The sequence below is a fragment of the Adiantum capillus-veneris genome, chromosome 18, assembly GCF_014529385.1.
Source record: "Adiantum capillus-veneris isolate H3 chromosome 18, ASM1452938v2, whole genome shotgun sequence".
In the NCBI taxonomy this organism is placed as follows: domain Eukaryota; kingdom Viridiplantae; phylum Streptophyta; class Polypodiopsida; order Polypodiales; family Pteridaceae; genus Adiantum; species Adiantum capillus-veneris.
This window is the reverse complement of record NC_140948.1, coordinates 102256560-102266820: the sequence shown is the minus strand read 5'-3', so window position 1 is coordinate 102266820 and position 10261 is coordinate 102256560. Positions and strand designations below refer to the sequence as shown.

The window sequence follows — 10261 nt, the reverse complement described above, 5'->3', positions numbered from 1 at the left end:
AACTCCCTGAACCAGATAAGAGGCATTGTTGGCACAAGTGACTGAATTCCCATGAGGGACACACTTTAGAGAGGTAAAGAATTCATGATGTGAGGTAATGTGCTTTGTAACACCACTGTCGAAATACCACACATGCGAATCTGCAGCAACTGACAAGCATGAATCATGGACAATAGGATTGTAAGTGCACTCTATGCTAAAAGCCCATTCTGCATCAACATTAGCATCACAGTCTCCTTTCACAGAAGTCTCAACAATGGCTGCATTTGTAGTGGAACCAGCATTTGCAGTGGAACCACCCTCTTTCTTCTTAGTCTCTTTGGCCTTCAACTTAGGACACGAGTTGATCACGTGATCATTAGCTTTATATTAATGGCAACGCATCTTCTTTTTGCCCTTTTCACAAGAATTTCCAGATGAATTGCTACCAGTAGAAGCATTAGGAACAGAATTTTTGCCACTCGCAACAGAACCATAAGAAGTGGCTACATTGCTGTTACCACCCTTTCTTTGAGAAGCAATAAAAGCCTGTTCAACTGCACGCTGGCTAGTCTTGTTTTTTTTGGAAAGTGACTCTTCCAAAAGCAATGTGCATAATGCATCAAACTCGACAACTTCTGAATTTCCTTGGGTCATAAGTCTCCAAGTACTAGCAAAATTCTGGTAAGAATCTGGTAAGGCATCAAGAACAGTCTGCACAAGGGAACTGTCTGAAATAACTTCACTGTAGAAATAAGTTGCTCATTGATATCCTTGACACTAGCAAGGAAAGTGTCCATATCATCTTTCTCATGCATAATCTTCGACTCTAGCTCTTTACGTAGCAAAGCAATTTTAGCCTCATTGCGGCTTGCATAAAGACCTGCTAATAGAATATCGCAAGGCTGTTTTGCAGATTTTGCTGAACGGATGTGAGGAACAATGGTGCGCTTCACAGAAAACACAATCAATGCCTGAGCCTACGCATCCTTAACATCCCAACGAGCTTGTTCTGTCATAGGCTAAACAACTCTAACAGTTGCAATCCTTGCAGCAAGACCTGCAATATCCTCAACATCGCCTACATCCTCAGAACCAGACATACATCAATGCCCTGCACAATGTAGTTCCAGACACCCTTTGACACAAGAACATGTTGCATCATATAAGCCCACATAGGGTAGTTGTCCCCATCCAACCTGTCCTCAGCAGCAAACATCTTGAACACATCTGTGTTGTTGTTGTCAGCCATGGTAAATGCTGCACCTTATGTGAAAACTGCCCGAAAATAGGAGAAACAGAGCGGGAACAACTTGTGCTATATAGCACAAACCGTAGAAGACTATAAGGCACCTGTTATGCAGAAAACAACACTGACAAAAATTCTGCACAAAATGACAAAATAGCCTGTGCATTACTGCGTGTAGTGGAAACGGAGGCCGAAATGAGCCCAAATCAAAATTCTGAGCAAACCTGGCTCCATGAGCTCTCCCAAAATATTTGTCGACCTGCGAACGCTCACCAAAGCTTGCTGAAATCGGAGAAAGTGAGCAAGCGTGTGCTGGAGCAACTGGTGACTAAGCCCGGGAGGACGTGACCTACTCTGATACCAATTGTTGGAATTAGGGTTGCAGAGAAATGCACACAGCTTGGAGAAGAGGAAGGAAGCTCAAGGCACACAATAGAGAGTGTATAACTTAGTGTGCAATGGAAAGATAGATAGCCCTAGAGTGATGGGCGTATATATAATGCACGGGGGAAAAAACCTCCTAAAGAGGGAAAAAATGCCCCGGCGGTCCTAGTGTGTTCACACACATCACTGCCACATGTATATGGTAACAATTCTCTCTCTACCGTTGCACTACTTCAACTTAGAATCTGATTTTCATCAAACATTGCTTTGATACCAATATCTGGTTACGTCAATACTAGGAGAATCCAATGTTTGGGTATTCATTTGCAATATCAGACAACTAATCAGCATGCTAGTTTGAAAGCAAGGGTGACGTGAGAATCAATTGACAATGATTTGATCTTGTCCAAATCAACACTGCCTTTCTCATTCTATAAGAAAGAGTCTAATCTGCATCAAACATTGCTTTGATACCAATAGCTGGTTGCATAAATACTAGGAAAATCCAATGTTTGGGTATGCATTTGCTATAATTTTATCAATCAAACAACTGGTTAGCAAGCTAGTTTGAAAGTAAGGGTAATGTGTGAATCAATTAATAATGATTTGACCTTGTCCAAATCAAAACTGCCTTTTACATTGTATGACAAAGAATCATATCAACAATATGATTGGGTAAGGATCGCATATGAGCACTCAATTTGATGAGCACATGATCATACTCAATTTGATGAGCAACAACTCAAGCCAATACTCTGCTAAGCGACATATCAGCTCATCGATATGGTCACAAAGGACTGGTTAGCAATGACCGTTATTGTGTTCTTGTCAAACATCTGCTTGTTGCAAACTGGCTCTAGAAAGGATTGGTAATATCTAGACTACTAGTAGTTAGACATCTAGGATGCAAGCCATATGCATGATACAAACAATAACCTTTACTTTCAGCACTATAGCCCACAAAGATACATTTTATAGCCTTGTCTTGCAGTTTGTGACGTTGTTGTGAAGGCACAAGAGCATATGCCAAACAACTAGACACACGCATATGGCTTACCATTGGCTTTCGACCATTCCAAGCCTCATAAGATGTAACAACTCTCTAAGATTTAGTGGGACATCTATTCAAAACATAGTTTGCACACATGAGCGCTTCCATCCAAAACTTATCAGGAAGATGCTTTCCTTTAACCATACAACGTGCCATTTCCAAGAGAGTACGATTCTTACGCTGGACAACACCATTTTGCTGAGGTGTATATGGCACAGTACATTGATGCATAATGCCTTTGTCACGAAGAAAAACATTAAACTCATGCGACATATATTCCCCACCACGATCTGTGCGAAGAGTAATAAGTTTGTTGCCACTGAAATTTCCAGCCCACAGTCACAAAGCTTTTAAAGCATGCAAAAAATTCATTCTTTGCTTTCAATGGATACACCCAAGTATGGCGAGTAGCATCATCTATGAAGGTAACAAAATATACATACTTTCCAAAAGATGGAGTCTTCACAGAACCACATACATCACTATGTACAAGTTGTAATTTTTTTGTAGCATGAACAGAACCATCCTTCGGAAAAGAGGCACGATGCATTTTGCCAAGTATACAACCTTCACAAGCATGCTTCTCAATGGAGCCAAGTGTGGGCAAACCAACAACCATATCATGCCTTTGTAAATAGAGGAAGCTATTGAAGTTTAAATGACCAATATGTGCATGCCATAACTTCGTTTCAGCCATAGAAGGAGTACGAACAAGCAAGGCATTTGATGCATGTCTCTCATAAGTATCCATGCGATACAAACCATTGCATAACATCTAGACATAACAATAACATCACCATTGCTGAAGTCATGAACCATACATTTGGCATCCACAAAATGTACATGAAGACCCAAAGAGGCAATGGTAGGAACCGAAAGCAAGTTCTTCTTTATGCCTGGCACATACAAGGCATTCTTGAGAGTCACAACACCCCCATTTGCAGTTGTAAGTTTATGTTCCCAAATCCAATGATAGGGTAAGAGGCATTATTTGCGCAAACAACATGCCCCCCTTTTGGTACATCTTGCAAGGACACAAAAAACTTCTTACATGATGTTATGTGTTTGGAAGCGCGCACCACTATCAAAGTACCAATCAAGATCAGCCTCATGCATTGTCATACATGTAGAATGTAATGAAGAATCATATGTGCATGTAGCAACACAAGAACAAACATCTTGAGCAAGATTAGCTTCATCATCCTTTGCATTACTCGTGCTCTCAATGATAGACATGCCCGATTGCTTCTTCTTATCATTACGCTTTGCAAGCTTTCTACATTCCTCAATGGTATGTCCCGACTTCCGGCAATACTTGCATCTCTTGTTTTTTTGTGAATCACCATCGCTAGAAGAATTAGTGGAAGAGGGAGTTTGGGGCTTTGGTTTTGATGTGCCCAAAGCTGGTATGGACTTTCTTTTACCTCTTTGAGAGATAGCAAGTGCTTGAGTTCCCTCAATCAAACCACTTCTATTCATTCTAGATTGCTCTTCTTGTAAGAGAAGTGACACAACCTCATCAAAAGTATACATGTTGGGATTTCCTTTTGCAACCAAATGAAGAGTAGTTGCAAAGCTTTGAAAAGAATCTGGCAACCCTTTAAGTGAAGTGGAGATGAGAGAATTATCCGAGATAATCTCATCTATGTTTGCCAATTGCTCTTTCAAATCCTTAATCTTTGTAACATACACATCAACGGACTCACCTTCATCCATATGCATTTCCTCAAGTTGCTTCCTCAAGTAAGCCACATGGGCTTCATTGCGCCCGGCATACAAAGAAGCAAGTGCATCCCAAGCTTGCTTGGATTAAGTGCAAGACCAAATCTGCGGAACAATATGACGCTTCACGGAAAGAGAAATCAAAGCATGTTCTTGGGAATCCTTTTCATCCCATCTAAGCTGATCTTGTGTAGGTGGAGAAGATGAAGAAACAACTGTTGAAGAGCTATTTGCATCTGTAACAGTAGAAGTAGAACTGCCAGGTCTCTTGTCTACATCCGCCACAATGTTCCATAGTTTCTTTGCAACAAACACATGTTTGATCATGTAAGACCACATCGGATAATTGGTCCCATCAATCTTATCATCAGCTTGAAGCATGCCAAACAAGTCATTTTTGCTTGCCATAGCACTGAATAACAAAAAATTGGCAAGAAATGCACTCCCGACAAAACCTGTCGAAAATATGAAGACCTGTAAATGCTATTAAAGCAAAGTCTTAATGTGTCCAAAAATGTTGACTTATGATATCATTGCGTAGTACTTGTTCTTAGCGTCGTTTTGAGTCCTAGGTTGAGCAAAACGGATACCCGAAGCACCCGTGGCGAACAAAACGGTGACTAGCTGTCCCAAGGTTGCACCTCCTGCAAAACCTAATATGAGGTATGGAGGAAGGAGAATCTTCTGGGAGCTAAAAAGCATGGTCTAATACCATTGTTGGGTGAAGAAGTGAGTGAGGGAAGCTATAGACGTGCACACACACACCCGTAGATGTACACACACACACACACACACACACACACACACACACACACACAACAAGAAGCTTGATAGCTTGAAGCTCCCTCACTTTGTTATGAAGAGTTCAAGTGTGTCTTTGAGAGAAAGATACGAGTCTCCCTAAGTACAACGTACCACCACACATGCGTATAGTGTGTATATGTGGTTACACGGGGAAAAAACCTCTAGCCAGCACTAGAATAAAAAGTACCCGTGTATAGGGAAACAGTTCACATCAAAACTACCCAAGGGACATATGAATGTAACATAGACAACATCGCTGGCAAGCACACATCAGGTTTCTCTAAGAGCCCTTGACTAACAATCACAATGCAAAATTTTGCTGCCATGTTGACGTTATATGTCAGGCCATGCGCCTTTATGAGAGGCCTTCACTTTGTGAAAACTAAAATTAGCACAAAGCTGTGGGTTTGTTGCCTTGATGAGGTAGTCAATAGGTCCAATAGACAATATCCCAGACAAATCACATCCATTGGACCCGAGTCCTTCTATTACACTCCTTGAAGGCATGCACGCTTGCTCAACCAGCCATTTGGACATACTTTTGTAAGGGAATCATTAGGGCTTTGTCTGCACCAAGTGCATTCTGAAGGGCTTCACCTTCAAGGTGCACGCATAGGAGATTGCATATGAAGAAGGGCCTACACTTATGGTCAATTAGAGAGAGTTCAAAGTTTCCTTTCTAGAACCATGTAGGACATATCCCACAATTAATTCCTGATAATTTTTTGCCATCGCATATAGCAAGTGGATCAAGAGCCTACCATGTTGGCAACTATGCCTTCAATATGGCTTGGTTTCAGCCCTCTTTAGAGCCCAAAAGAATGGTCAATTAGAGAGAGTTCAAAGTTTCCTTTCTAGAACCATGTTATAGGACATATCCCACAATTAATTCCTGATAATTTTTTGCCATTGCATATAGCAAGTGGATCAAGAGCCTACCATGTTGGCAACTATGCCTTCAATATGGCTTGGTTTCAGCCCTCTTTAGAGCCCAAAAGAACCTTCTTTTGGTTCACCAAAAAAGTCCCTCTTTTTTCTCAAAAACAAACTTAGATTGGCCTACTATGCAGCCATCTTATGGAGCACCGTAATCGATGTAACTTCAGCTCCCTGAACTACTTGTGTTTCAACAATGTAAATGCTCATCATGGTTTCAACTTTCCCGTCCCAACAACCCCTTTGTGTCTTTAAATCATGAGCCTCAAATTAGTTTAAAAATCAGCCAAATGCCCAAAAATCAGCCCTTTCTATCCAAAGCATACCTATTAAAATCTACAAGAAGCTTTGCGAAGGAGAGAGGAAAGCTTTTGCAACTCCACACATATCTGGCATACTCTTGCATCATCATATCCTCAAAAAAAGTTTACAAAAGCTCTTTTATCCCAAAAATTTACAAAGAAGCAGTTCTAGGTTATGTTTCTAATATTATATGAAAGAGACTCCTCTAAGCATATTGTAGATTATATCAAAACACCTAAATATGGTCTTCTTACCAAAGAGCTTATTCAATCAAGCTAACTTATCCTCTTTTTGACACGTGTAGCTTAGAGGAGAATGACTGGATTGCACTTGCGATTTTGAATAAAGCCAAGTTGTTGTCACATTCGTTATCAAGTCATGTGCATTCTAACTTAAGGCGCTTTGCATTTAGCTCTTTGGTAGCCTTGCATTCTTCCCTCGTGATTTTAATATAAAGGTCTTGGTCCTCCTTTCCTTTGCAGGAGAATTGCATTTGACGCCTCAAGGCCTTCTAGCATTTCAACAACTCTCCCTCTTCAACGACACTTATGACCACTTGAATTTTAAAAGAGGGTTCTCGTTCTCATCTATCTTTGTTTGATCTTGGTCCTTTGTGGCTCCATCACCTACACAACAAAAAAGTCACATAAAAGCTACAAAACAATTACATATACACTTGTGAGTCTAATGCAATTTCAGTACCCCCCATCTATGACATGATCAGAAGTATGCACTAGGATGCCAACAGGTTCTACTGAGCGTTTGGCACCATATCGACGCACTTCCATAATTGAGAAAACTTGTTGAGAGAAGTCTATTGGAAGTTTTTTGTACTTGCATTCAGAGGAGTCCATGGGCCAATGTGACTTGCAGCTAGAAGGTGTATTGTGAGCATAGTTATAGATTGTCTTGAAGTGCTTCAAGACACGACTCCACCGATCAACATATTATTCTGATGTGTGAAACACTCCATTTTAAGCACACTTCAAGGATACTATATTACACAACTCCATCTTCCTCAAGAACTTAGAAACCTCGCCAGGCTCTTTAACATCTTCCAAAAGCAGCTTTGCATTGATAAGGACTTCCGTTTCTTTCCAATCGTAATAGGTTGGCATATCTCCGACCAGGACATTCAATTTTTGGTGGTCAAACTTTGAAGCCTTTTTAGCTTCACTTTTGGGTGAAGGCTGCTCCTCATGTGTGAATGCTATAATCAACATTAGACTTCTTCAAACTCCTCGTTTTTAGCCCCTGTATCACAATCCAAATGCAATCACAAAGTGTTACAAAAAGACAATAAAACATAGAATGTGGAACTTTCGAATCCTACAATCTGACATGAGTTTGCACTTGTAAGTTGTTTAGTCATGAGATATCCGATGGATATCAGCACATTGAGTCAAATTAACCTTATGTGGCTTCAATGGTGATTGATTTTGGAGATTGATACACACCCATTTCAGTCCCCTACACCACCCACAATCTCAACGTAAATAAAAAATCCGATACTTAAAAGTCAACAGCTTGAGACTAACTTAAGTGTCCGTAATAGAGAGCTTCAGTTGCATTCAGCCAGAGAACACTTCAGTTGCATTCAGCCAGAGAACACATTCAACTAAAAAGCTTAGTAACTTTTACACGGGCTACACGGGCTTGCTTAGGTGCTACATCCATTGGATTTTTCCCCTCGTAACTTGCAGGCGGTAAAGGCATGGATTTGATAACATTTGATAGAGTGTTCAAGGGATTCTGTTTTGGTGTGCATCAGAGACTCTCAACGTCCCTATCTTTTGAGTCATGGAGGCCAGCAAGCCCAACTAGGTTGGGCTTATTTTTAAGGGCTTTCTATGCTTTCTTGAATCGCATATTGTCACTTGTTGGCAAGGAAGTGTAATTGAGCTCCTGAGTACTGCTATCACCCAAGCTAATCGTAGCACCTTTTTCTTGTTGAGTGGAAGGAACCACTTCCATCTCATGACTCCATACCTCGCTCCAATCCAATTGAAGATCCATATGAGAGACACATACCACTTGTGTACACGAGAAATTTATTTATGTTTGTGTAAGTGCGAAGTCGGATTGGGGGGAGAGAGAGAGAGAGAGAGATAGAGAGAGAGAGAGCATCACCTGCTGGATCTAGGATTCAGCGGCCCTTTCAATCTTGTCGACAGCGGCCATCCCCGCATCAAGATCTCCAACAAGCCCACGAACCAATCCAAGGATTCCTCCCGTTGCAAGCGCAGCGCCCGCTGCGGCTGCCATTTTGCTCCAGCCTCCAAGGCCCTCTCCAAGTCAAAGGGCGTCCGCAACAAGCTCTATACTCGCAAATATCACGGGTCAAGTAGATCTATAAAGCCCCACCTCCTCCTCAACCCTTCTTTCTTTGATCTGCATGACTATGATCCTCTTTCTGATGCTTGTGATGCTTTTCGTGATCATGAGGATGATGCTATAGTGGAAGCCTATGGTATCCATCGTGATGCAGTGCATGCAGTCCAACTTGATGGAAATGCTTATGAGCACGACACAAGTGCGCAGGAGTATGAGCTTGCAGGTTGGGAAGACGATCATGGTTGTTTCGTGGGTAGTCTGATTGTTGCGGATGGCCTCAATGCAAGTGATGACCATTCTGTACATAGGCTGGATACAAGGGATGATCATCTACCCAATCACGACCGCATCTATGATTTTGTTGCAGTCAATTATAATGCTCAACTTGCTCATCCCCAAGCGCTTGATCAAGCACCAGATCGCCACGGATTTGCTGCTGTTTCACGAAGCTTTCCACCTATTATTGATGAGGATGGAAGCATTGAGTGGTGCTTACTTAAAAGTTCAGAACTATCACTTAAAAGTTCAGAACTACATGTAAGCATCAAAGAGTGTGATGGGATCATACTGTGGTTAGGCATCAGAACTCGAATGAATAAATGTTGAGCAATACCAGGTCGCAGTCGGTGTATAAGAGCAGCCCAGTATAAGTAGAGCGGACATAGCTTAGTATTGGTTCCGCATCAACAAGATTAATATGGCAAACGCAGCAGGAAGCATGGCTCCAATGGTGCAAAACGCAGGCAAGGAAACTGGCAATGGAGAGCATCAGGATAGAGATGATGATGGCAAGGATGAGAGGCTGACGGAGGAGGAAACAACGTATCAGTGCCGAATCTGCCTCGAGAAGTCGCTGAAAAGTCCGGTAGTGCTGGCATGTGGCCATCTTTACTGTTGGCCCTGCCTCAGTGCCTGGCTGGAGGGAAAGAATGCGACTTCTGCTGTGTGCCCTACCTGCTGGCACCACTTTTGCCCTCCAGGCGTATTCGACAACGTAATGCAAGAATGCCAGGGCCCAAAACGCAATATCCGCTGCCTAAAATTTGTGCAATTGGACGACCTGCATATACCGAACTTTGGCTTTCTCCGAGGTGATGAGGGATGTGGGGTATTTTATAAGGAGAATGATCGCATCATGCAAAATGAGGACCGTAGATGGGATCAGAGCTGAACTTGACCGTCCGATTTTGCAGTCTTTACTATATGGGTGAAACCCTAAATCTCGTTTAGCAGACTCAGGGAGCCCTCCGTTGTCGTCTTCTCCTCCTCTTCCGTTTCTTTGTTGCTCTCCGCGAGGTCGCCATGGCTGGCGGCTCCAAGATCACTGGCAAGGTCAAGTGGTTCAACACCACGAAGGGCTTCGGCTTCACTCACCCCCGATGATGGCTCTGAAGACCTATTTGTGCATCAAACCTCCCTGGTTTGCGACGGTTTCCGCTCTCTTGCAGAGGGTGAGGAAGTCGAGTTCCGCATTGAGGAGGGAGACGATGGGCGGACGC

The 10261-nt window shown here is 42.3% G+C and overlaps 2 pseudogenes; both read right to left on the bottom strand.

The window, feature by feature from the left end:
• Positions 1 to 3586: 3586 nt before the first annotated feature.
• On the bottom strand, positions 3587 to 4385 carry LOC147436106 (uncharacterized; annotated as a pseudogene).
• A 2323-nt stretch (positions 4386 to 6708) lies between these two features.
• Positions 6709 to 7546, bottom strand: LOC147436105 (uncharacterized; annotated as a pseudogene).
• Between the last annotated feature and the right edge of the window lie 2715 nt (positions 7547 to 10261).